This window comes from Hemitrygon akajei, chromosome 8 (assembly GCF_048418815.1).
Source record: "Hemitrygon akajei chromosome 8, sHemAka1.3, whole genome shotgun sequence".
Classification (NCBI taxonomy): domain Eukaryota; kingdom Metazoa; phylum Chordata; class Chondrichthyes; order Myliobatiformes; family Dasyatidae; genus Hemitrygon; species Hemitrygon akajei.
The window spans coordinates 56,407,379-56,433,959 of record NC_133131.1 but is presented as its reverse complement, the minus strand read 5'-3'; the positions used below and the strand labels follow the sequence as shown (position 1 = coordinate 56,433,959).

The window sequence follows — 26,581 nt, the reverse complement described above, 5'->3', positions numbered from 1 at the left end:
CGGGACCACGACTTTGTTTGCCGCACCTCCCTGAAAGCTTACCTGCACAATTAGAGATACATACGTTGGGAGAGGAGATGGGAAAATAGTTATGCAAATTAACTAAAACTCTCCAAAGCTTGCATTCACAGGTAATACAGGCCAATTAAAAGGACGAAACCCAGCCTAAAGGTGACTACCCCTCGACTGAGCCTGCAAATTTTGTCCTGATTAAGAACTGGGATCAAGAGAAACTCGGACCTCGGTGGAGAGGACCACACCCACCATGACTGATTCTAAATATTTCACAACAACCAAGAAAGGGGAAGAAGAAGAGGAAAGAAAGAAGAAGCAGTGAAGAAAGTAATTACGTCAATGACTGGTGGCAAAGATGTCAGTGCCTTCTTTCCTGATGTCATAAACTGTATGCACACAGACAGTTTGGAGTTGAAGAGCTCATGTACCTATATCTAATGAACTATCCAAACAGCCCCAGATATGGTAATTATGGCTGTCAGAACTTATCCCAATCCACTTATCAGTGAGAACAATAGTCTGTATCCAGGTGGATAAAATTACTGAGTATTTGTGTGAGCCCCTGCGAAAATGTCTAAAGGATGAAGACCTTTATGTATGAAAAACTGCAGCTGTCTGTGTAACCAGGCTACATGACATCAATGAACAACTGGCAGAGGATCATGGTTTTCTGGACACTCTGAAGGATCTAATCCAATGGGCGTTGCAAATGCTGTGGCTGCTTCGTCGGAGATTGCAGAATCTCATCCAAACAGCAACCTGTTAGACCTCAATTTTCACACAATCAACAAGCTTTTAACAGCCTTAAAAGAATGTACTGAATAGGGCCAGATATTTATCCTTGATTGTTTGGCCAACTATAGCCCAAAGTGTGACCCAGAAGCTGAAAGCATCTTTGAGCGTGTGACGACATGCTTATCTCACGCCAACTGAGCTGTTGTCTGAATAATTCCAATGTGTTACCCTTCTGAATATCAACCTCATTATAGGGAAAAGGTCTGAGTTTCGTAAGCATAAAACGACGGATTTCTTTGTAAAATACAATGATCCAACATATGTCAAACTGGAAAAACTGGGCATTATGATTCGGTTGGCTTATCAAGCCAACATTGCGAAGGATTTGGCAGTATTGACGGAGTATGCCACTGAAGGAGATGTTGACTTTGTAAAAAAGACTGTGCGCGCAATTGCACGGCATGCAATGTAATTTGAGCAATCAGCGGAACCCTGTGTGAGTACGCAACTTGACTTCATTCAGACAAAAGTAAACTACGTTGTCAAGAAACTATTGTCGCAATAGAGGACATTTTCCTTAAATACCCAGACATGTATTTAAGGGTTAAGGCAGCACTTTGTGAAAACCTGGATTCATTTGGATGAACCAGAAGCAAGAGCGGCGATGATATGGATTGCTACGAAGGATGAACTGCTCTGATGGGCAGAAGGGGGCAAGGTTGCCCATGTCCCCCTCCCCTGGGAGAATTATAAACCGTTACTGTTGCCAGACTGTTAATGAGAGAGAAAGAGATCGAACAAAACATATTGGGACTGGAACATTTGCTTCAGACAAGGGCGAGATAACACCGGGGGCGAGAGACCATATTATGACTCCTGTAAGACTCACGGTTCCTGAGAGGGCCGTTTACTTGGTACTATTCTGTTCATTAAAATTCCTCAGTGGACAGCCGGAGTGGGCTGGTTTGATGGGCTAAGCCATTCAAAACTGATTGACAAATGAGACCCCGTGAGTAGGGATAAAAGTGAGGTCTGGGGAGACACCCCTCAGACGCACCAAGAGACACACTAGTGAGCACTGTTTAAGTGTTGGAACACACGAGAAAAGTGGGGGGCATCGGAGACCCAACGAAGAACCGGTCAATTTTAACTCACAGTGTTTATAGCGAGGCCGGTGGGGGCTTGTGTGTGTGTCCAACCTTGCCTGGGTGACGAGTCCACCATAGAAAAACGGTCTAGCTAAAGGACAGAGGGGACATACCTGAATGGCCACAACAACACATCGACGGATCAAGATCGTAAAGGAAAGTTTGCAAGGCAATTGCTGTCACTGTTCTCTCTCTCTCTCTCTCTCTCTCTCTCTCTCTCTCTCTCTCTCTCTCTCTCTCTCTCTCTCTCTCTCTGTCTCTCTGTCTCTCTCTCTGTCTCTCCAACAATTACAACACATCGACCAACAACTACCTCAGCGTGTATGAACTGAACTAAACTTTATACTCACATATGACAATTCATTATCCCCTAGACAACGATAGAGCTTGTTTATTATTGATTATTATTATGCCCACACTTTTAGGTTTAGTACAGCTAACTGCATATTTGCATTGTTGATATTGATTTGTATATTTTACTAATAAACACTGTTTGGAAAATAGTACCAGACTCCAACGGATACTTCTATGTTTGTTGGTAAGACACCCATTTACGGGTTACGTAACCAATTGGGGCCTCTTCTCGAGATTTGATACCAAATTGGGGGGGGGGGGGCAGTGATTCGGGCTATGTCCATTATTTGTTCTGGTTGCGTGGGTAGCCAGACGGGAAACCAGAAAAGATGGATGTAGACGAATTTATACAAAACCCGACTTTGAAGGCGCTAGAAGATGCCAGAAAGACGGACTTGGTGAATATTGCGAAAGGTTCAAATATCACAGAGGTGAAGTCATCAATGAAAAAGTGGGAGATACAGAGGGCCATAGCCCAGTATTATATATCCGATGATGTGCTCATACCGGGGGTTTTGGAACTTATCCCTGAAAAGAAACCAGTTGTTTGGGTGGTTCAGTTAGAGTTGGAAAAATTAAGCTTGGAAGCTGAGGAGATAGAGAAACAGAGGGAGCATGAACTTAGGTTAAAACAGCTGGAAGCAGAGGAGGAAGAAAAGAAAGCTGAAAGGCAGATGAAGGAAAGGGAGAAAGAGAGGCAACATGAGCTGGAAATAGAGAGGGTAAAGCAACAGAGAAAAGACCGAGAGGAAGGCTCAACAGAGGAGAAGTTTAATGTTAGTAGAGAGTCTAGGTTGGTACCTCCGTTCGAGGAGACGGATGTTGATAGTTACTTCTTGCATTTTGAAAAGGTGGCAGTGAATCAGAAGTGGCCCAGATATCAGTGGGTGGCGTTGTTACAAAGTGCATTAAAAAGTAAGGCTCAGGGGGCATATGCGGCATTGTCCATGGACGAGTCTGAGGATTATGAGGAAGTAAAAGAGGCTATCCTTTGGGCCTATGAGTTGGTACCTGAGCATATAGACAAAAGTTCAGAGATTTAAAGAAACTGTGGAATCAGACGTATGCAGATTTTGGCTATGAAAAGGGTGTGCTCTTGGATCGCTGTTGTGCTGCAGAAAAGGTGGAGGAGGATTTCCATCGTTTCAGAGAGTTAACTCTGATTGAGGAATTTAAAGGTTGTGTTTCGGATAATATCAGGATGTATCTGAACGAGAAGCCGAATAAGTCTATATCGGAATTTGCCAGGTTCGCAGATGAATATGCCCTAACCCACAAGACAAAGTTTTCCTCAAATAAGAGTTACCAGAAGGGCAGTAGAGACGGTAAAGAAAGTCCACCGGCTAAGGTAGAGAGTAGGCCGGGAGCTAGTGGAAAAGGTGAGGAGGAAGACAAACAGGCTGGCAGAAAGTTTCCTGGCTTGACCTGTTATAATTGTGGAAAGTTTGGTCATATTGCATCTAAGTACTTTGCTCCGAAGAAGGAGTGAGGAAAAGGGAAAACGGCAGTCCCTACAGGGTGTATTGAGTCGATTAGCAAATCGACGAGGAAGGCAAAGGTAGATGGAGTACGAGAGAGGCGTGAGAAATTTATTTCAGAAGGGACGGTGTCTGTGAAAGAAGGAGAGACCCCAGTTCCAGTGAGAATCTGGAGAGATACTGGGGCTGATCAGTCCTTGATCCTAAGTAAGGTGCTAGATTTTGGTCCTGAGACTGGAGAGGTAGTTTTAAGAGGTATAGGAAAAGGGACAGAAGCTGTGCTTTTGCATGAGATCATTTTAAAATGTGACCTGGTAATTGGACCAGTCGAAGTAAGGATGCGGTCAGAATTACCGAGAGACGGCGTGGACGTCCTTCTTGGTAATGATTTAGCAGGTGGTGACGTGTGTTCAGCAGTGAAATTAATGAGCAAGCCTGTGAGTGCTGAGGACACGCCCCTGGATTTTAAGATCTATCCCGTATGCGCAATCACTCGCAGCATGTCGAGAAAGGCGGCTGAGAAAGAAGGCAGTTTAAATAAGACCAGTGTTGATTTGGCTGAGAGGTTTTTACCGACCCTGTACCAAGATGGGTTAAGGGATGGTAAAGCGGAAAATAGGGAAGTGAAAGAGAATATAGGAGAGGAGGTAGACATACCCTTAGCCAAGAGGGAATTTATAGAGGCACAGAATAAAGATGAGAAACAGATAAGGCAGTTAGAAGGTCCAGGGTTGGACATGGATGATCTGTCTGGCTTGACAGAGCAGTTTGAAGTTGAAAAATTTCAATGTGTTCCCGATAATGATATAAGGGCAGTCCTAGATGAAAAGGATGTCATTACCTTGATGGAGACTGCTGGGTTAGCAGGTGAAGTTGTTTTAACCCGCAGGGCTGAGTATACTCCGGATGAGAGTAGCCCAGAGAGTAACTGGGAGGATCAGGGGAACTTAGAATTTGAAAAAGGGACTGGTATGGAAAGCCTGGAAGAGGTAGATGTCCCGTTTGAGTGTGTTCAAGATGTGGATGCACATGATACTGAACCTAGTATGGAAACTCAGGAAAAGTCTGAGGTATCTGATTTAGTTGAAAAGGAATGCAGTCCTTTTGGGTCAGATGGACTTGGTTCAGTGAAGAAAGGGTTAAACTTGGTACCAGTGGAGAGTGAGAATTCTCAGTTGTTTGTGTTAGAAGGTGTGTTAAAAGCCAGTGAGGAGATGAATGGTGGTGATATGAATATTATTGAAGGAAAAGGGAAAGGTGTTGTTCCTAAATTGAATAAAGAAAATTTAAAGTCTGAATTGGTTTTAGAAGCAGTAACCATGCTGAAGGAACAATGGCTTGTTAACAAGGTGCCTGTGAATCAATTACAGTTTGTTTTGGAATGTAAAGGTAAAGAACTTGCTGATGTTATTCAAGGATCTGATTTGGAGGGACAGAAACAAAAATGTTGTTTTGACAAAGAGGGATCACTTGCAGATGTTAAACTGAAAACTAATAGAATGAAGGGTCCTGAAGATAAAATTAATGACTTGCTTAAAAATAAAGAATTGTGTGGAAGTGCAGAAAATGGGTTAAGTTTTGAAAACATTGGTGATAAGATAACTCCTATGAACGGAGTATGCGAAAGCCTATTCCACACTGGTGAGCAAGCTAACCACGTGACAGTTAATTGGGAAAGGGGCAAAGGTTGATCAAATGCCACGTTTGAATATTAGGATCTGGTTTTGAGGGAATTTGACGAAGCATGTAAATAATAAAGACAACACCATGGAAGATTGAATGTTAAGTTTGAAAGTAAAATAGAGATTAGTATTTGCACAAACTTTTGTAATGCACTACAGTATAATCACATATGTATTGGTTCACATTTTGTAATATACACTTAAGATCACAACCATTTAGATTTTTTTTGCTGACGAAAGAGAAAAAAACAGTTGGTTATTAAACTGGAGTCTGATGCTACAGGAATTTATTAAGATACAGATATTAAGTTATTAAAATACACCATATTAAAGGAAGTGACAATGTAATCGCTGACTGTTTATCTAGATGCTAAGTTGAGGGTATATATGTATTGCTTTATAGTTAAGAACACTGCCGTTTTTTTTTGTTTGCTAAACTCTGTAATCCTGTAAAACGCTGTACTAGTTAATTTTCCCCTATGGTGAAAATTCCTAGAAGGATGGGGGTGTTACGAAGGATGAACGGCTCTGATGGGCAGAAGGGTGCAAGGTTGCTCATGTCCCCCTCCCCTGGGAGAATTACAAACCGTTACTGTTGCCAGGCTGTTCATGAGAGAGAAAGAGATCGAACAAAACATATTGGGACTGGAACATTTGCTTCAGACAAGGGCGAGATAACACCGGGGGCGAGAGACCATATTATGACTCCTGTAAGACTCACGGTTCCTGAGAGGGCCGTTTACTTGGTACTATTCTGTTCATTAAAATTCCTCAGTGGACAGCCGGAGTGGGCTGGTTTGATGGGCTAAGCCATTCAAAACTGATTGACAAATGAGACCCCGTGAGTAGGGATAAAAGTGAGGTCTGGGGAGACACCCCTCAGACGCACCAAGAGACACACTAGTGAGCACTGTTTAAGTGTTGGAACACACGAGAAAAGTGGGGGGCATCGGAGACCCAACGAAGAACCGGTCAATTTTAACTCACAGTGTTTATAGCGTGGCCGGTGGGGGCTTGTGTGTGTGTCCAACCTTGCCTGGGTGACGAGTCCACCATAGAAAAACGGTCTAGCTAAAGGACAGAGGGGACATACCTGAATGGCCACAACAACACATCGACGGATCAAGATCGTAAAGGAAAGTTTGCAAGGCAATTGCTGTCACTGTTCTCTCTCTCTCTCTCTCTCTCTCTCTCTCTCTCTCTCTCTCTCTCTCTCTCTCTCTCTCTCTCTCTCTCTGTCTCTCTGTCTCTCTCTCTGTCTCTCCAACAATTACAACACATCGACCAACAACTACCTCAGCGTGTATGAACTGAACTAAACTTTATACTCACATATGACAATTCATTATCCCCTAGACAACGATAGAGCTTGTTTATTATTGATTATTATTATGCCCACACTTTTAGGTTTAGTACAGCTAACTGCATATTTGCATTGTTGATATTGATTTGTATATTTTACTAATAAACACTGTTTGGAAAATAGTACCAGACTCCAACGGATACTTCTATGTTTGTTGGTAAGACACCCATTTACGGGTTACGTAACCAATTGGGGCCTCTTCTCGAGATTTGATACCAAATTGGGGGGGGGGGGGGGCAGTGATTCGGGCTATGTCCATTATTTGTTCTGGTTGCGTGGGTAGCCAGACGGGAAACCAGAAAAGATGGATGTAGACGAATTTATACAAAACCCGACTTTGAAGGCGCTAGAAGATGCCAGAAAGACGGACTTGGTGAATATTGCGAAAGGTTCAAATATCACAGAGGTGAAGTCATCAATGAAAAAGTGGGAGATACAGAGGGCCATAGCCCAGTATTATATATCCGATGATGTGCTCATACCGGGGGTTTTGGAACTTATCCCTGAAAAGAAACCAGTTGTTTGGGTGGTTCAGTTAGAGTTGGAAAAATTAAGCTTGGAAGCTGAGGAGATAGAGAAACAGAGGGAGCATGAACTTAGGTTAAAACAGCTGGAAGCAGAGGAGGAAGAAAAGAAAGCTGAAAGGCAGATGAAGGAAAGGGAGAAAGAGAGGCAACATGAGCTGGAAATAGAGAGGGTAAAGCAACAGAGAAAAGACCGAGAGGAAGGCTCAACAGAGGAGAAGTTTAATGTTAGTAGAGAGTCTAGGTTGGTACCTCCGTTCGAGGAGACGGATGTTGATAGTTACTTCTTGCATTTTGAAAAGGTGGCAGTGAATCAGAAGTGGCCCAGATATCAGTGGGTGGCGTTGTTACAAAGTGCATTAAAAAGTAAGGCTCAGGGGGCATATGCGGCATTGTCCATGGACGAGTCTGAGGATTATGAGGAAGTAAAAGAGGCTATCCTTTGGGCCTATGAGTTGGTACCTGAGCATATAGACAAAAGTTCAGAGATTTAAAGAAACTGTGGAATCAGACGTATGCAGATTTTGGCTATGAAAAGGGTGTGCTCTTGGATCGCTGTTGTGCTGCAGAAAAGGTGGAGGAGGATTTCCATCGTTTCAGAGAGTTAATTCTGATTGAGGAATTTAAAGGTTGTGTTTCGGATAATATCAGGATGTATCTGAACGAGAAGCCGAATAAGTCTATATCGGAATTTGCCAGGTTCGCAGATGAATATGCCCTAACCCACAAGACAAAGTTTTCCTCAAATAAGAGTTACCAGAAGGGCAGTAGAGACGGTAAAGAAAGTCCACCGGCTAAGGTAGAGAGTAGGCCGGGAGCTAGTGGAAAAGGTGAGGAGGAAGACAAACAGGCTGGCAGAAAGTTTCCTGGCTTGACCTGTTATAATTGTGGAAAGTTTGGTCATATTGCATCTAAGTACTTTGCTCCGAAGAAGGAGTGAGGAAAAGGGAAAACGGCAGTCCCTACAGGGTGTATTGAGTCGATTAGCAAATCGACGAGGAAGGCAAAGGTAGATGGAGTACGAGAGAGGCGTGAGAAATTTATTTCAGAAGGGACGGTGTCTGTGAAAGAAGGAGAGACCCCAGTTCCAGTGAGAATCTGGAGAGATACTGGGGCTGATCAGTCCTTGATCCTAAGTAAGGTGCTAGATTTTGGTCCTGAGACTGGAGAGGTAGTTTTAAGAGGTATAGGAAAAGGGACAGAAGCTGTGCTTTTGCATGAGATCATTTTAAAATGTGACCTGGTAATTGGACCAGTCGAAGTAAGGATGCGGTCAGAATTACCGAGAGACGGCGTGGACGTCCTTCTTGGTAATGATTTAGCAGGTGGTGACGTGTGTTCAGCAGTGAAATTAATGAGCAAGCCTGTGAGTGCTGAGGACACGCCCCTGGATTTTAAGATCTATCCCGTATGCGCAATCACTCGCAGCATGTCGAGAAAGGCGGCTGAGAAAGAAGGCAGTTTAAATAAGACCAGTGTTGATTTGGCTGAGAGGTTTTTACCGACCCTGTACCAAGATGGGTTAAGGGATGGTAAAGCGGAAAATAGGGAAGTGAAAGAGAATAAAGGAGAGGAGGTAGACATACCCTTAGCCAAGAGGGAATTTATAGAGGCACAGAATAAAGATGAGAAACAGATAAGGCAGTTAGAAGGTCCAGGGTTGGACATGGATGATCTGTCTGGCTTGACAGAGCAGTTTGAAGTTGAAAAATTTCAATGTGTTCCCGATAATGATATAAGGGCAGTCCTAGATGAAAAGGATGTCATTACCTTGATGGAGACTGCTGGGTTAGCAGGTGAAGTTGTTTTAACCCGCAGGGCTGAGTATACTCCGGATGAGAGTAGCCCAGAGAGTAACTGGGAGGATCAGGGGAACTTAGAATTTGAAAAAGGGACTGGTATGGAAAGCCTGGAAGAGGTAGATGTCCCGTTTGAGTGTGTTCAAGATGTGGATGCACATGATACTGAACCTAGTATGGAAACTCAGGAAAAGTCTGAGGTATCTGATTTAGTTGAAAAGGAATGCAGTCCTTTTGGGTCAGATGGACTTGGTTCAGTGAAGAAAGGGTTAAACTTGGTACCAGTGGAGAGTGAGAATTCTCAGTTGTTTGTGTTAGAAGGTGTGTTAAAAGCCAGTGAGGAGATGAATGGTGGTGATATGAATATTATTGAAGGAAAAGGGAAAGGTGTTGTTCCTAAATTGAATAAAGAAAATTTAAAGTCTGAATTGGTTTTAGAAGCAGTAACCATGCTGAAGGAACAATGGCTTGTTAACAAGGTGCCTGTGAATCAATTACAGTTTGTTTTGGAATGTAAAGGTAAAGAACTTGCTGATGTTATTCAAGGATCTGATTTGGAGGGACAGAAACAAAAATGTTGTTTTGACAAAGAGGGATCACTTGCAGATGTTAAACTGAAAACTAATAGAATGAAGGGTCCTGAAGATAAAATTAATGACTTGCTTAAAAATAAAGAATTGTGTGGAAGTGCAGAAAATGGGTTAAGTTTTGAAAACATTGGTGATAAGATAACTCCTATGAACGGAGTATGCGAAAGCCTATTCCACACTGGTGAGCAAGCTAACCACGTGACAGTTAATTGGGAAAGGGGCAAAGGTTGATCAAATGCCACGTTTGAATATTAGGATCTGGTTTTGAGGGAATTTGACGAAGCATGTAAATAATAAAGACAACACCATGGAAGATTGAATGTTAAGTTTGAAAGTAAAATAGAGATTAGTATTTGCACAAACTAAAAACTGTTTGGTTAAAAACTGGAAAAAAACAGTTGGTTATTAAACTGGAGTCTGATGCTACAGGAATTTATTAAGATACAGATATTAAGTTATTAAAATACACCATATTAAAGGAAGTGACAATGTAATCGCTGACTGTTTATCTAGATGCTAAGTTGAGGGTATATATGTATTGCTTTATAGTTAAGAACACTGCCGTTTTTTTTTGTTTGCTAAACTCTGTAATCCTGTAAAACGCTGTACTAGTTAATTTTCCCCTATGGTGAAAATTCCTAGAAGGATGGGGGTGTTACGAAGGATGAACGGCTCTGATGGGCAGAAGGGTGCAAGGTTGCTCATGTCCCCCTCCCCTGGGAGAATTACAAACCGTTACTGTTGCCAGGCTGTTCATGAGAGAGAAAGAGATCGAACAAAACATATTGGGACTGGAACATTTGCTTCAGACAAGGGCGAGATAACACCGGGGGCGAGAGACCATATTATGACTCCTGTAAGACTCACGGTTCCTGAGAGGGCCGTTTACTTGGTACTATTCTGTTCATTAAAATTCCTCAGTGGACAGCCGGAGTGGGCTGGTTTGATGGGCTAAGCCATTCAAAACTGATTGACAAATGAGACCCCGTGAGTAGGGATAAAAGTGAGGTCTGGGGAGACACCCCTCAGACGCACCAAGAGACACACTAGTGAGCACTGTTTAAGTGTTGGAACACACGAGAAAAGTGGGGGGCATCAGAGACCGAATGAAGGATCGGTCAATTTTAACTCACAGTGTTTATAGCGAGGCCGGTGGGGGCTTGTGTGTGTGTCCACCCTTGCCTGGGTGACGAGTCCACCATAGAAGAACGGTCTAGCTAAAGGGCAGAGGGGTCATACCTGAATGGCCACAACAACACATCGATGGATCAAGATCGTAAAGGAAGGTTTGCAAGACAACAGCTGTCACTGTTTGCTCGCTCTCTCTGTCTCTCTCTCTCCAACAATTACAACACATCGACCAACAACTACCTCAGCCTGTAAAAACTGAACTGAACTTTATACTCACATACGACAATTCATTATCCCATAGACAACGATAGAGCTTGTTTATTATTGATTATTATTATACCCACACTTTTAGGTTTAGTATTGCTAACCTGTCTTATCTGCATATTTGCATTGTTGATATTGATTTTTATATTTTACTAATAAACACTGCTTGGAAAATAGTACCAGACTCCAACGGATACTTCTATTTTTGCTTGTAAGACACCCATTTGCGGGGTACATAACAGGATAGTTAGAGAGTACTCAGAAAGAATTGACGATCCTGATAATCTGTTAGAGAGATTCCTGGAAAGATTCCATGATGAGAGCACACGGGTTCAACTACAACTTTTGACTGTTATTGGGAAGCTATTCTGAAAAAAAAAGCGGTCTGAGACTCAAGAGCTGGTGCAGCAAGTTATATGCTTGGCGACGCAGGTTCTGGCAACCCTGACTTGAAAGACCGTGGTTACATATACTAGTGTCTACTTTCTACAGATCCAGTGGTAGCAAAACACGTTGTATTGAAAAGAACTGATTTATTGAGTCAACACTCCTTGATGGATTAATCTGTCATTTTGGAACACAGGACCCTGTGTACCATAAGCCTCCCAGTGCATTTGTGGAAGGGTAATATTGGAGGATATATCCAGCAGACTGCAAACGTGTTATTCAAGGACCTGCGTAGGAGGACTGTCTTGGACTAAAGGAAAATATATTGGTTGATAGTGGTGTTTTGCATTTCAGAAGTCTGATTGCATTAATTTTGATTAGCGACTGTATCCTACGGTGCCTTTGACCATGTTTTGTATCATGTTGTAGTGGCCACAATCTGTTCCGAAAAGTTATCATGGAATGATAAAAAGTAGGGAATTATAAAGTTTTAAGGGAATTGGGGGACTTAAGAAATGATTATTGCACTCTTGTAAATAACGGGTTAAAATTAAGTGCCAGCTTGTTCTGTGAAAATCTGCAGAGTCTGCCCTTGGCAAAAAAATATGCTTTCAGCTTGTTTTGATTAATGTCTCACAGCTATCCCTTTGTGAGCGATAGGAAGGCTACGTTCACACACACCATTTCTCAGCATTTCGCACACTGAAGTAAGCTCACTCCTGATAAACACTGGACAGAACATTCCTTTTTTTAATTAAATCTTGATTTAGTGGATTCTCTTATCTAAGTAACACATCCCTCCATTCGATTTCTTAAACATCCGGTAATGCCCCCTTCACCATTTCCCATCTCTCTTACCCCTTTCAAGTTATCTCCTACCCACCCATCGCCTTCCCCTGGTGCTCCTTCCCTTTTTTTTCTTCCATTGATTTCTGTCTCTTTCACCGATCAACTTTCCGATTCTTTGCTTAATCCCGCCTCCTCCTCCAAGTTTCACCTCTCGCCTGGTGTTTTCAGTGTCCCGTCCTACCAACTTTCAAATCTACTCCACAGCTTTTTCTCCGCAGTCCAGCTGAAGGGACTCGTCCCAAAAGGTCGACTGTATTTTTTTTTCATAGATGGTGCTTGGCCTGCTGAATTCCTCCAGCATTTTGTGTGAATAGCTTGGTCAATGACAGTGCACTGATTTCTAAAGTAAGGATGATGCATCACGGATTCTCCCACTACCACTGCAGGCCTAACTGTACGGTCCTGTAAAGGGTGACAAATGGCACTGTTTGTTCACAATATAACTGCACGTAATACACAAACACACACTTTGCTTACGAACTGCAGCTCCAGTCGGCAACGCGCTCAGTCAGATAAGGCGGGGCGGCGAGGAAATTTGGGAGTTTAGTCTAATACCTCGTCTCCTCCCTCGCTCCCTGCAAAAACATTTTCCCTGAGAAACCACCAACATTGCCGGAATTGCCTCACCGTGTCATGAAGGAGAATCACGCCAGTCCTTGTAGACGCCTAGGCCCGCGACCACGCACAGCTGCAACTCGCTGAACAGCGCCATGGCAATTGTGCAGAAGATAATGAGGGTGGGGGCTGCTGAGAACCAGGCAGATTTCCATCAGCCATCTCGTAGCCCTGACGCACCACTTTCCCTTGCTGTTAGCAGCTGAGGTGCCTGTCGGTCAAATGAGACCTCACACGATGATTAGTTAACAGGAAAACCAAAACACAAAATGCTGGCAGAACTCAGCAGGCCAGACAGCATCTATGGGGGGAGGTAGTGACGACGTTTCGAGCCGAAACCCTTCATCAGGAGTAAAGTAACATGGGATGGTCGAGGGGGGATAAGAAGTGGGGGGAGGGATAAAGTAGAGACCTAGGAAGTGATAGGCTGGAGGAAAATGGGCTAGGGGGAAGGTGGAGAACTATGGGAAATAAAAGAGAAAGAAAGGGTGGGCTGGGGGGAGATTATAGTGAGGGGGGAAAAAGAGAGAGAAAGAGAACCAGACTAAAATAATAGATAGGGATGGGGTTAAGCAGGAGTATCAGCGGATGTCTGTGAGTTGGATGTTCATGCCGGCAGGTAGGAGGCTACGTAGGCGGGAGATAAGGTATTGCTCCATCGAACTGCGTGTAGTCTCATCTTGACGGTAGAGGAGACCATGGAAAGACATGTCGGAGTGGGAGTGGTCTTTGGAATTGAAGTGTGTGGCCACAGGGAGATCTCGGCATTGCTGGAGGACTGAGCGCCGGTGTAAGGCGAAACGGTCTCCCAGTCTGCGGCGGGTCTCCCCTATGTATAAATGGCCACATTGGGAGCACCGGATACAGTATATCACTCCAGATGACTCGCAAGTGAAGCGGTGCCTCACCCGAATGGACTGTCTGGGGCCTGGGATGGTGTTGATGGAAGAAGTATGGGGGCAGGTGTAGCAATTCTTCCGCTTGCAGGGAGAAGTGCCTGGAGGGAGGTCGGTGGGGAGGGATGGGGGTATGAATGAACAAGGGAGTCGCGTAGGGAGCGATCCCTACGGAAAGCCGAGACTGGGGGGGAGGGGAAGATGTGGCTGGTGGTGGGATCACGTAGGAGGTCGCGGAAGTTACGGAGGATTATAAGTTGGATCTGCAGGCTGGTAACGTGATAGGTGAGGTCCATGAGGACTCTATCCCTGGTGGGCTGGTGGGGCGATAGGGTGAGGACAAAGGTGCGTGAAATACGGGAGCCGCGATGGAGGGCAGAGTTGATAGTGGACGAAGGGAAGCCCCTTTTTTTAAAAAAAGGAAGACACCTCCTTTGTCCTAGGATGAAAGGCCTCATCCTGAGAGCAGATGCGGCGGAGGCGGAGGAATTGAGAGAAAGGGATAGCAATTTTGCAGGAGACAGGATGGGAGGAGGAATAGTTTAGGTAGCTGTGGGAGTTAATAGCTTTGTAGTAGACATCGGTTGATAGGCTGTCTCATGTGATAGAAACAGAAAGATCTAGAAAGGGGAGGGAGGTGTCGGAAATAGACCAGGTGAATTTGAGGGCGGGGTGAAAGTTGGAGGCGAAGTTAATGAAGTCAAAGAGCTCAGCATGCGTGCAGGAAGCAGCACCGATGCAGTCGTCGATATAACACAAGAAAAAAGGAGGTCAGTTACCGGTGTAGGCTTGGAACATAGATTGCTCCACATGGCCGACAAAAAGGCAGGCATAGCTAGTACCCATGCGGGTGCCCATGGCTACACCTTTAATTTAGAGGAGGTGGGAGGAGCCAAAGGAAAAATTGTTAAGGGTGAGGACTAATTCCGCGAGGTGGAGAAGAGTGGTGGTAGAAGGTGACTGGCTGGGTCTGGAATCCTGGAAAAACGGAGAGCTTGGAGACCTTCCTAGTGGGGGATAGAGGTATATAGGGACTGGACGTCCATGGTGAAAATGAGGCGGTGGAGGTCTGGGCACTTTGAAATCTTTGAAGAGATTTAAAGCATAGGAAGTATCACGGACATAGGTGGCAAGGGATTGAACAACGGGAGATAAAACAGAGTCCAGATAGGCAGAAATGAGTTCACTGGGCCAGGAGCAAGCAGAGACAATGGGTCTGCCTGGACAGGCAGGATTGTGAATCTTAGGTAGGAGATAGAAACGGGAAGTGAAGGGTGTGGGACCTATACGTTTGGTGGCCGTGGATGGGACATTTCCCTAGCTGATGAGATCGGAAATGGTTTGGGAGACAATGGACTGGTGCTCCCTGGTGGGGTCATTGTCCAGGGGTAGATAACAGGAGGTGTCAGGTTGTTGTCGTCGTGCCTCCGCTATGTACAGGTCCCTACGCCAGACGACAACAGCACCCCCCTTATCAGCGGGTTTGATGTTAAGGTTGGGATTGTTGTGGAGGGAATGTAGAGCAGAGCGTTCAGAAACAGGAACGTTTCTGCGCGCTCTGAACAGAGCGTTAGTTAACAGGAACGTCAGTCAGCCTTGCAAACAGCTGACGTGAATGTTGATAAAGAGTTCCCAGTCAGAGAACAGACTGTGAAGTCCGAGGATATATGTTGCCATGACAGTTCTCTTACTAAAGATATTTTTCTGCTGGATAGAATGAAGTTTGTGATGTTTATAGCGGATGTGGTAAATTACACTGATCAGTTATCTCATCCAACTGAGAAAATTAAAATTATTATGAAAGCCGCAGGAAGGTATTTTGGTATAGCTGGTGTTATGTGGGGAGCTGTAAGTGAAGCTTTGTTGGATGGGGTATCTGTTTCCCATTCTACTTGTGATTACGTAAAGGGATTAAAAATGTCACGGTGGAATGCGAGAAGCCTAATTTTTAAAGCTGAAGAGTTTAAGATGTTAATGGTCTGAGTGTGCAAAAATCTCCTGGAACTAATAGAATGCACTCTCGGGTTCTAAAGGAAGTAACTGAAGACATTGCGGAGGCATTAACGATTATATTTGAAGAATCGATTGATTCTGGCACTGTAACGGATGACTGGAAAATTGCAAATGCTACTCCACTATTTAAAAAGGGTGGGATGCAGTGGAAAGGAAACTATAGACCTGTTAGCCTGACATCAGTGGCTGCGAAGTTGTTAGAATCGATTGGTAAGGATGAGATACGGAGCGCTTGGGTGCAAATAACAAGATCGGCCAATGCCAGCATGGTTTACTGAAAGGAAAATCCTGCCTGAAAAACCAACTACAATTCTTTGAGGAAATTACAAGCAGCGTAGACAAACAAGATGCAGTAGACGTGTTGTACTTGGATTTTCAGAAGGCCTTTGACAAGGTGCCGCACATGAAGCTGCTTAGCAAGATAAGAGCTCATGGAATTACAAGGGATTTACTAGCGTGGGTGGAGCATTGGCTGCTCGGCAGTAAACAGGGAGTGGAAATAAAGGGACCTTATTCTGGCTGGCTGCCAGTTCCCAGTAAAGTTCCACAGGGGTCGGTGTTAGGACCACTGCTTTTTACGATGAATGCCAATGTTTTGGACTGCGGTATTAATGGATTTGTGGCTAAATTTGCCGATGCTGCAAAGTTAGATGGAGGTGTACGTAGTTTTGAGAAAACAGAGAACCTGCAGAGAAACATTGATAGTTTAGGGGAATGGGGAAAGAAGTGACAAATGAAATACAATGGGGGAAAGTGTATGGTCATGCACTTTGGTGGAAGAAATAAACAAACAAACAATTATTCAGATAGGGAGAAAGTTCAAAATGAAGAGATGCAAAGGTACCAAGGATTGCTTGTGCAAAATACCCTGAAGGTTAAGATCCAGGTTGTGTCAGTTGTAAAGACAGCGAATGCAGTTTTGACATTCATTTCTAGAGGTACAAAATATAAGAACATGGATGCGATTTTGAGGCTCAATAACGCACTCGCGAGACAACACTTGGAGTATTGTGTGTAGTTTTGATCTCCTTGTTTTAGAAAGGATATAGTGACTTTGGAGAGAGCTCAGACAAGGTTCACGAGAACGAATCCAGGTATGAAAGGTTTACCATATGAGCAACGTCTGGCAGCTTTTGGGCAGCATTCACTGGAATTCAAGAGAATGAGGACGGAATCTCATAGAAACATTCTGATAGTTAAAAAGCCTGAACAGATTAGATAAGGGAAAGTTATTTCTGATGGTAGGGGTTTCTAGTACTAGAGGGCACGACTACAGGGCTGAAGGACGTCCTTTTAAAACTGAGATGCACAGAAATTACCTCAGTGACAGGGTGGAAAATCTGTGGACTTTGTAGCCACATGCAGCTGTGAAGGCAAAGTTATTGGGTGTATTTAAGGCAGAGATGGATAGTTTCTTGATTACCCAGGGCATCAAAAGGTATGGGGTGAAAACAGTGGAGAGGAGATTACCGGGAGAATTTTATCAACCCATTATTGAGTGGCGAAGCCGACACGATCAGCTGAATGGCCTGCTTATGCTCCTATATCTTTTGGTTGTATGGTCATATGTTTATATCGGATTTGTCAAAGCCCCCCGGTGTTTTATGTATATAGAGATACAACAACCCTGCTTGGTGCCACCAGAATTAACGTTTACTATAATTCAGAAACGGCTATAGGATTAACTTCAGTTTCGAATATACTGGCTGGAGTGAATGTGTGGGATGATGTGGCTGGTGAAACATTGGGGAGTGATCGTTTTCCAATCTTCATAAGCTTGAGTTCGGATTTATATCGAGGACAGGAAACTACTTGTAGGAGGTGGAATTTTTGGTAAAGTAAATTGGGAGAAATTTAAGTTTTTATGTGATGCATCAGTCTCAGAATGACATCATTAAGAATAAAAGGCCACCGGCCGTGTTGTGGAAGGCAGTGGTTTACTGGAGACAATATTGGAAGGTATATTAAACTTAGAGAGGTTTGGGCTATGATTAAAGAAATGCTGGGATTTGTAAGAATTATAACATTCCAGTATTGATTAATGAGGGCAAAATGGTTGTTAATGAAACAAGGAAGGTTGAGTTACTGGCTGGGTCATTTGCTCTGATTCGTACTCGAGCTAAGAGAAGATGTTCAACAATATCGGTTAAGTTCCGAAGTGAATATCCTGATGTGTTGGAAGTCAGCTGTAGCAATGATTGTATCACTGATGTAGCGTTTTCTTTGTATGGATTTATGAAGTCTATTATTAATGCAGATCAGACGTTCCCGGGAAAGGGTGATGATATATGTTGTTGTATAATAAGACATGAGTGACAACCCTTTGGAGAAAATATTAACATTTTGAATAGTATTTGAAGCCTTGGCCATTTTTATTCCTCATGAAAAATGGCAGTAGTAGTGCTGATTCTAAAATATGGGAGATCCTCGTCTTATCCTCCTAGTTATGGCTATATCGTTAACGTCTCATTTATGTATAGTACATATGGTAATCGTGCGTTTGAATTATATTTTGGAGAAAGGAGGTGATATAGCGTTGTGTTAGCGTGAGTTTGGAATGGTTTTCGTTTTGGAAGATCATATTAGAAAAGGACAGTTAAATAAAGATGTCATAATAACAGTAGTTTCGATTTGCTCTGGAGGAAGGAATTTTGATTAAATTATGGGAAATAGGAGTGAGGGGACATGGTATAATTTGTCTGAGTTTTTTATTTGGACGGTCTCTTCAGGTACCGGTGGACACGTTACGTTTATGTTTCCATACGATAGGGAATTGGACCCTACAACATACTATTTGTAGCCTTTATTATTCAATATTATGATTAATGGTATTTATTCTAAGATAGATACTCTGGTGGGTAAATCACTAAATGCAGATGTTGCAACGTTATGGATTAGCGTTAGCAATTTCAACTTTACTGTTCAGAGGATGCAATTTGCAGTTAACAAGTTCGAACAATAGGCAAATAGACGAGGATTTGAGCTTTCAGTCTCGAAAAAGTTATGTGTTTTACAAACAGGATTAAAAGACATGCTCTTGATTTGAAATTATGTGATAAACTCTTGAGGAAGTGTCTGTGGTAAGATTTCCTGACATTTGGATGGATAGTAAGCTGGCATGCAGCACCATATCAGTAAAATAATTGATTATTGTAAAGAAATATTAAATGACCGCAGGCATCTAATGACCGCAGGTATTCTTCAGCTGCAACATGAACATTTTTGTTGAACATTTATATTTGTTTAATTAGATCTGTTCTTGATTACGGCTGTGAGGCTTATGGATCAGCCTCATCTTCAAATTTAGAATGTTTGGACGTGATACAAGCAGAGGTTTTAATATTGAATTGTGGTGCAGAAAGGTCGTTTCCTGCTTCTGCCTTATAGGGTGAAATAGAGCAATCGTCCTTACAAGGACAGAGGTTGGATTTGATGTCAACATACTGGATTAATTTGAAGGGCAAAGAAACGATCATCCTGTGAAAGGTGTGCCAGAGGACTGTTGGGAACATCACAAGAAGAATGTTTTAAGTTTGCAGTGGCTGGGTTCTTATCAGGCTGGGAATATGGGTGTATTGTATGATACAATCTGTCCTACTGTAGCTTTCTCTGCAACTCTACCTTGTTTTTTCCCCAATGGTGTCAGTAGATTTTAGGTTACACGATTGGTTCTGTTCCGCCTGAGGGTCCGTTGGTTTATTAGTATATTAACGGAAGTTGGGAAAATCATGTTGCTGTCGGATCACAAGAGAGGGAATTTGTTGAATGCCTAAGAGACAGCTTTTTTAGAGCAGCTTGTGTTTGGGCCTACTCTGGGAAAGGCCATCTTAGATTGGGTATTGTGGAATTATCCTGATCGGATTCGGCAGCTTAAAGTAAAAGAACCCTCAGGAGGCAGTGATCATAACAAAATTCAATTCATGCTGCAATTTGAGAGGGAGAAGTCTAAGTCACATGGCTGAAGTATCTGGGAATATTTCACAAGGCGCAGCATAGACATGTCCTACACACGAATTTCTCAAATGGCAGGGGTAGGCATCCGTGGCTAACAAGCGATGTTAAGGACTGCGTAAATCCAAAGTATTAAGTGGGATGTTGGATTATTGGGATGTTTTTATAGTCCAACAAAAGGCAACTAAATAGCTATAAGAATGGCAAAGATGAAATATGAGGACAAACTAGCCAGAAATATAAAGCAAGACACTAAAAGATTTCTTTTTCAGTTACATGAAGAGTGAAAGGGAGATGAGAGTTGATACTGGACCACTGGGAAATGATGCTTGGGAGGTAGTTATGGGGGGACAAAAAATGGCAGCTGAACTTAATGAATACTTTCAATCAGTCTTCACTGTAGAAGACACAGCAGGAGTGAGTGCCTTTGCTATTACAAAGGAAAAAGAGATAGGCAAACTCAAATGTCTTAAAGTTGACAAGTTGCCTGAACCACGTGGACTACATCCCAAAGTCCTGAGCGATGTTACTGAAGAGATAATGGAAGCATTGTTCATGATCTTTTAAGAATCATCTGATGCTGGCATGGTCCTAGAGAACTAGAAAATAGAAAATTGCACTCTTTAAGAAGAGAGGAAGGGAAAAGAAAGGAAATTGTGGCCAGTTTGTTTGGTTTCAGTGGTTGGGGAAGTATTGTAGTCTTTTATCGGGGACAAGATTTCAAGGTATTGGAGACTAATGATAAAATACGTGAATGTCAGCATGGTTTCTGCAAAAGGAAATCAGGCCTGACAAATCTGTTAGGGGTCTTTGAGAAAGAGAAAAGGAGGGCGGTCAAATGAGAGGCAGTGAATATTATCGACATGAATTTTCAGAAGACCTTTGACAAGGTACCATGCACGAGAATGCCAAACAAGATAAAATCTTATGGGATTGCAGGAAAGATACTGACATGGGTAGAAGAATGGCTGACAGGCAGGCGGTAGCAGGTGGGAATAAAGGGGACCTTTAAAGGTTGGTTGCCAGTGGCCAGTGATGTTACTCAAGGGTCAGTATTGGGACTGTTGTTTTTGACATTGTTATTCAGGATTTAGATAATGGAACTGATAGCTTTATAGCAAATTTTGCGGATGATACAAAAAATGGTGGAGGGGTAGGTAGTGCTCAGGAAGCAATGCGATTTGCAGCAAGAATTAAACAAATTGGAAGGATGGTAAAAAGAAGTGGCAGGTTGAATACAGTGTTGGGAAATGTATGACAATGCATTTTGGTCAAAGGAATAATGCGGACTATTAATTGAATGGGGAGAATATTCAAACATCAGAGGTGCTTTTCAGAGGTGTTCAGCGTTATCTCCTGGCCCTGGGGAAAAGCCTCTGGCTATCCACACGATCAATTTCTCTCATCATCTTATACACCACGAAATGAACTGAATGACTGAGACACCCCCCCCCCCCCCCCACCAGCAGAACAGGGAATAAAAAAGAGACAGCGACCCCTGACCCTTGACTCCTCAGACAACGGAAACATCCTCTCTGCATCCTGCCTGTTAAGCCCTGAAAACGTTTTGTGTTTCCCTGAGATCTCTTCTCATTCTTCTAAACAGGGAACAGAGCACAGGAACAGGCCCTTCATTGAATGTTAACATTCATTTGGGAGTGTGATGTGTGAAGTGGAGGGAACGTGAAGGTTTGAGACAGTAAAGGAGGTGACAATGGGAACCAGCAGAGGAGGGATAAATGGCAGATTGTACCAGAACCCGGTGGGGGAGGGGTGCAAAGCCTGTGGGTGAACTGTGTGTGCAGACGTAACAAGAAGGTGGAGGGGGACAAAGATAGGAGATGAGGCTCCCTTTGTCGCCTTTCCCACAACCCCACAGCCCGCAGCCTGTCATTCAGACAGGGGAATAATTCGCAGGGAGTCTTAAGCAACACAAGTCTTGATGAAGGATTTCAGCCCGAACTGTCAACTGTTTACTCCTTTCCATAGATACTTCCTGGCCTGCTGATTTCGTCCAGCATTTCGTGTCTGTTGCTCTGCATTAAATATATTCAATTAGTTGGCCTCCACTGCTGCCTGTGGCAGATTCACTATCCTGTAGGTAAATAAATTCCTACTTATGTCTATTCTAAATGGACATCCCTCCATTCGCAGGCTGTTCTCCCTAGTCCTAGGCTCACCCACTGTAGAAAACATCGCCCTGAGATCAACTCTCTCCAGATTGGTTTCAGGGACAAAGATGGGAGATGAGGATCCTTATGTCCTCTTTCGCACAACTTCATCCTCGCAGCCCTTCATTAGGACAGGGGATGAATTTGCAGAGACATTTCACCAGAGCCAAGCTGCTGGAAAACTGAAGGGTGGCTCAGGTTTTGCCTTTAGTTTTGAAGGACGGGTCTTGCCAAGGAATTCCAGGAAGCGGAAACTAACATCGGTGGTGGGAATGTGTCTGACAGAGAGAGGGAGGATTAAATAGCATTTGGAAAGGCAAGGACTGATTAAGGACATTAAGCACGGCGTTGTGCACGGAAAAAATCACATCCCACAACCCGGATTCAATTATTTCTGGTGATAACAGAGAGGATTGACCGGGATAGTGTGGTATACATACGATCAGAAATCATAGGATCAGAAATCGGCCAAATGGACCATCATGTCTGCTCTGCATATCCATAATGGCTGATTTATTATCCCTCTAAACTCTAATCTCCTGCATCCTCCGCGTAGCTTTTAACCCCCTGACGAATCAAGAACGTATCTACTGCTTTAAGTATCAAACACGAAACAATCCGCAGATGCAGGAGATTCAAGCAACACAGGTCCTGATGAAGGGTCTCTGCCCGAAACATCGACTGATTACTCTTTTCCGTAGATGCGTCCTGGCCTGCTGAGTTCCTCCAGCATGTTGTGTGTGTTGCTAAGCTTTAAATATACTCAATTATTTGGCCTCCTCAGCCTCCAATGGCAAATTCACTGTCCTGTGACTAAAGAACTTCCTCCGCATCTCTGATCTAAATGGATATCCCTCTAGTTAGAGGCTGTTGTGTCTTATGCTCAATAAATCCAAAACAGGAAACATCCTCTCGACATCAACTCTATCAGGATAGGTTTTAAGAAGATAAGGCCAAGACGCATCATTGGGAGCTGTGTGGCTTGGATTGCCAGCATCCGGAGATTTTCTTGGGTTTGATTTTTAAAGCAGAATTTGATAGGTTGTTGATTAGTCAGGACGTCAAACTTTACAGGGAGGAGACAGGCGAATAATGTTCAGAAAACAATAAATCGAACATTTTTTCTAAACTCCAGTGGGTACAGGCACAGAAGCTTAAAACGTTTCTAATGTGTTTATCCTTTTATTATCAAAATCATTCTTGTGATTATCCTCTGGACCCCCTCCAATACCAGCACATTTTTCGCTATTTAAGGAGCCCAAAACTGCTCACAATACTCCAAATGTGCTCGGAAAAATGCCTTATAAATCTTCAGCATTACATCCTTGCTCCTGAAATGAATGCTAACATTGAGTTTCCCGATCTTAACACTGAATCAGTGAATTCCTTCAGGGAATACTGCACAAGGACTCTCAAGTCCCTATGCATCTCTGATTTTTGAATATTTCGCTGTTTACAAAATAGTCTGTGTATTTTTTTTTTCTTTCTACCAAAGTGCATGCACGACATTCCGATCCTATATTCCATCCAGGACTTCTTGATCTATCTTTGTCCTTCTCCAGACTCCGAGCTTCCTCAACTCTATTTGGGCCTTCATCAATCTTCATATCATCTGCAAGCCTGGGAAAAAATGAATCAGTTCTCTCATCCAAATCACCCTTTGTCTACCTTGCCTTTCAGTTCCTTAAGAATTGCAGCAGAATTTTCAGGCAAGTTTTCCCTGAAGGGCGTCTTAGAGCTAACTTATCATGTGCCCCCATTTATCCAAAAGCTCAGCCTTAATACTGGACATCAACATCTTCCCAATCACACTACATCCATGCCAACTATTGCACTGAAGTCACACTAACTCATCTCTAATTTCCTTTCTCTAGTCACACTCCATTCTTAAAGAGTGAAGCGACCAATGTAATGTTTCAGTAATAGTAAATGATTTCAGAATCTAGTGATTCTTGAAAGAACATTACTAATGCAATGAACATTCTCTTCAGGAACATCTTTACAAACACTGAGGTGTAGTCCATCTGGTCCAGGTGATTTATCAACCAGCAGACGTTTCATCTTCCTACGGACTTTCTAGGTAGTAATAACAACAACACTCATTTCTGTCACCAGACACTCTCACATTTCTGACATACGGCTAGCATCATCCAACCTGAGGACTGACACAAAATACCAAATAAGTACCTCTGCCATGTCTTTGTCTCCCATTTCGAACTCTCCAGTGTCATCTTCTAGAGATCCAATATCCACTCCCACCTCGCTTTTACTCTTTATATCTTAGGGGGGAAAGCTTTTTGTATCCTCTTGTGTGTTGTTGGCGAGCTTTCCCTCATACTTTTCTCTCCTCATGGCTTCTATGTTGCTTTCTGTTGGTTACCAAAACTTTCTCTATCTTCCAACTTCTGGCAATTTTTTGCTATATTGTATAATATCTCTTTTGCTTTAATGCTGTGTTTGACTTCCCTTATTCAACACCGTACCCTCATACTCTCTTTACAATACTTCTTCATCTTTTGGGTGTATCTATTCTGTGCCTTCCAAATTGCCCCAGGCAACTCCATTCTTTGTTCAACACGTACAAACAAGCTGAATGAACTCAGCAGGTTGGGCAGCATCTGTTGACTGCTCATTTCAAAGGATGCTGCCCAACCTGCTGAGTTCATCCAGCTTGTTTGTACGTGTTGATTTGACCACAGCATCTGCAGTGTAGTTTGTTGTTTCCATTCTTTGTTGTTCTGCTATCATCCCTGCTCGTGTCCCTTTCCAAACTACTTTGGTTTGGTCATCCCTCATGCTTCTGTAATTCCATTTACTCCACTCCATTATTGTTACATGTGACTTTATCTTCTGCCTCTCAAACTGCGGGGTAAATTCTATCATTTTAAGAACAGTGCTTCTTATGGCTTCCTTTTCCTTACGCTGACTAATCAAATCTGGTTCATTGCATAAATCCACCTCAGAAATTTGCCTTTTCCCGAGTGAACGCAACCAGAAGCTGTTCTAAACGGCAGAAGTTTTTGTTTTGATCGGGACAAGAAGGGTGGCGTGAGAGCTAATTTCTGAAGGAAGGCAGTTTTTTTTTAAAACTTCTTTGAGTTCAAGAAGGGCGAGACTGCGCAGGCCCGTGTGACATGTACAGGACCCCGCGGAGAGTTTAAAAAGAAGACCACCCTATACAGCGGGCAGCAGAGTGAGTAGCAGCAGTGTGCAGGGCTTTGGCTCTACGGGCTTCGGCAGAAACGGGAAGAGGCGAGAGCAAGGCGTCGACTCCTTTTTCCCCATGGCGGATCGACCCAGACAGACGGAGGAACAGCAGTAAGTGGATGCGTAAACTTAATTTTCCTTGTTTATTCCTGGAGAATTAGGTAACATGTCTCCAGGGTTAGATGCTTTGTTCGGGGTATCAGATGTGGGAATCCTGGGAGAGCTCTCGCCTCCCCGATAGCCACATCTGCGCCAGGTGCACAGAGATGCAGCTCCTCAGAGACCATGTTAGCGATCTGGAGCTGCAGCTTGATGACCTTCTGTTTATTAGGGAAAGTGAAGAGGTGATAGACAGGAGCTACAGGGAGGTAGTCATCCTTAGGCTACAGGCGTCAGAAAACTGGGTAACTGTCAGGAGATGGAATAGAAATGCCTGGATAGTGGAGAACACCCCAGTGGCTGCCCCCCCTCCCCTCAACAACAAGTATATCGTTTTGGATGCTGTTGAGGGGGATCACCTGACAGTGGACGGCCACGGTAACCAGGTCTCTGGCACTGAGCCTGGCCCTGATGTGCAGAAATAAAGGAGGGAGAAGAGGAATGAGGTAGTCATAGGGGATTCCAAAGTCAGCGGAGCAGACAGGAGATTCTGTGAGCAAGATAGAGATACCCACATGGTGTGTTACCTCCCAGGTGCCAGGGTACGGGATGTCTCAGATCGGATCCAGAATATTCTGAAGTTAGAGGGCGAGCAGCCAGCTGTCTTTGTACATGTTGGTACCAATGACATAGGTAGGAAAAGGGAGGAGGTCCTGTAAAGAGATTTCCAGGAGTTATGAAGGAAGCTGAGAAGCAGAACCTCCAGGGTAGTAATCTCAAGATCACTGCCTGAGCCACGTGCTAATGATGGTAAGAACAGCAGAATTAAACAGATGAATGTGTGGCTGAGGGACTGGTGCAGGGGGCAGGGCTTCAGATTCTTGGATCATTGGGATCTCTTCCGGGTGAAGTATGACCTGCTCAAAAATGACGGGTTGCACTTGAACCCGAAAGGGACCAATATCCTGGCAGGTAGGTTTAATAGAGCTGTTAGGGAGGGTTTAAACTAATTTAGCAATGGGGTGGGAACCGGAATGATAGAGTGGAGGAGAGGGAAATCAGAAATAGATCTAAGTTAGTGAGAGTAAGGATGTCAGGAAGGACAGGCAGGCGATGGGGCAAATTTGCATCCATTGGGATGAGTTGCAGTGCAATACATTTGCAATGCAATCAATGCAAAGAGTACCAAATACTGTACTTAAGTTGTTACACTTAAATGCATGCAGCTTAAGGAATACGTTGGATGATCTTGTCGTACAGTTACAGATTGGCAGGTATGATGTTGTGGCCATCACTGAGACGTGGCTAAA

General features: G+C 43.5%; 1 pseudogene; it reads left to right on the top strand.

Moving 5' to 3' along the window:
* The first annotated feature begins 265 nt into the window (after positions 1-265).
* LOC140731418 (AP-1 complex subunit beta-1-like) lies at positions 266-11,711 on the top strand (annotated as a pseudogene).
* The last annotated feature ends 14,870 nt before the right edge of the window (positions 11,712-26,581 follow it).